The sequence below is a fragment of the Sinocyclocheilus rhinocerous genome, unplaced genomic scaffold (assembly GCF_001515625.1).
Source record: "Sinocyclocheilus rhinocerous isolate Xijiao unplaced genomic scaffold, SAMN03320098_v1.1 scaffold790, whole genome shotgun sequence".
Taxonomy (NCBI): domain Eukaryota; kingdom Metazoa; phylum Chordata; class Actinopteri; order Cypriniformes; family Cyprinidae; genus Sinocyclocheilus; species Sinocyclocheilus rhinocerous.
In genome coordinates this window covers 436,360-438,434 of record NW_015666971.1, presented here as the reverse complement: position 1 = coordinate 438,434, position 2,075 = coordinate 436,360, and positions in this window count along the sequence as shown.

The window sequence follows — 2,075 nt, the reverse complement described above, 5'->3', positions numbered from 1 at the left end:
GCGACCGCGTCGCTTCCATTATGAGCGCGCCTGCCGCGCGTCTACATTTGAAATAACGAACTTGAGCGCGCAAAAGACGCGATATGTGAACGGCCCCTTAGGGGCCATTCACATGTCGCGCCTAAAAACGCGTGGAAAACGCTAGGCGCGCCGCTTTCTGCTTTTTCCCAAAGCGTTCGGGCGCTTGCGCTCCGGAGGCGTCTGCCGTTGCTAAGCAACCATGACCTGCGCTCTCCATGAAGACTCGGAAGTTTCAGCAAAGGATAAATGGATTTGCAGCACTAAAAATCGCTTGCAGTAGCTCTACTACTAAATTTATTTAAAAAATGGCTATCCCTGTACAGCTATGATCAGCTGTTCCTTCATCTTGGCTGAGCTTTCAATGTTGTTACGGGAAAGGATGAAGCTGATTGGTTGGTTCTTGTCACATGACCCGCGGTGCGCTTGCGGCATTCTGAAAAGTTGAAATGTGTTTATCTCGATGCGGCGCGGTCGCGCCTGGAAAAAATGAGCGCGTCGCACCGCGTGCGCGTCGCGACCGCGTCGCTTCCATTATGAGCGCGCCTGCCGCGCGTCTACATTTGAAATAACGAACTTGAGCGCGCAAAAGACGCGATATGTGAACGGCCCCTAAGTCATTATAATCCATAATTATGTCCCCACTGGATGCAACGAATGCCTAGTTTATAATAGGTTTGAATGTTTTTGTCTCGTCGCTCCGGCCGGGACACGTCATCACAGTATGGTAGGGGTGTAACATTTCCGTCACACGCTTGAGGTATTCGGCCAATCACAATGCACTGGATAGCTGGCCAATCAGAGCACACCTCGCTTTTCAGACCGATGAGCTTTGTAAAAATCGGCGCGTTTCAGAAAGGCGGGGCATAGAGGAGAAACAATAATGTACAGTATGTGGAAAATAATGTGTTTTTTGAACCTTAAACCGCATAAACACATTTCATTACACCAAATACACAAAATAATGTTCTTTTTAGCAGCATCATATGACCCCTTTAAAACAGTCTATTCAGACATGTATGTCCTACTCCTGTACGTCACTGATGAACATGCTGAACATGCTGTGTTCTTGATCATTATTGTTCAGGTGGTAAATAATCAGACCTTGCTGTGCTCTTAAACACTGAGACATTATGAGCTCATAATAAAGAGTTTCTATTGACTTGTTGCCAGTGGTTGAATCACCTCAAGATCTATGCCATGCATCTCTGCCACAATGCGGAGTTGCATCAGATTTGCAGCAGCCAGTACAGGTTTAATAAGTGGCACTCGGTGTAGTGAACCGGGAAAAAAAAAAAGTTAAAAGAAAGCAATAACTGTGACAGGTCCTGTTCAGCAGCACACTTGAGTTCTGTCACTTTAAAATATTAATATGCTTGTGTTAGAGTATACAGGAAATATTTCAGGAAGTATAACAGACTTTCAGAAATCTGCTCTGGTCAAGCACAGACACTTAAGCTACTTTATATATTTATATCTATTTTGTAAGTTGCTCTGAATAAGATAGTAAGCTTTGTATTTATATATACTTTATTTTGAAAAAGACTAAAAATTAAATTTTAAAAATGTAAAAAGTATTTTTTCAAAAATATATACATTTTTGAATATTTTACACACACACACACACACACATACATACATATTTCTAACTTTATTTAAAATGTAAAATTGTTTTAAAAAATGTACAATTTATTTAAAATGTTTTATATATATATATATATATATATATATATATATATATATATAAACATATAAAAATAAAAACAATTACAAACTTATTTTCACATTAGATTTTTGTTTTGTAATTTTAATTGTTTTTTTAATAATATTTTTAAATTATTTATAACACCACAGAATTCACCAAATTGCTAATTTACTGATTGTTGTGTTTTAATTTAAACAATATTCCCCATTAAACAAGTTTTGCTGAAACCATTGGTTAGAAAAAAATAGTAGTAAACACCTGGACTATTTCTTTAAAAATTACAATATAATTAACATTTATTTAAAATTCACCTTATGTGTTCACTTAATTGTCATACAGAGAAAAAAGAAAG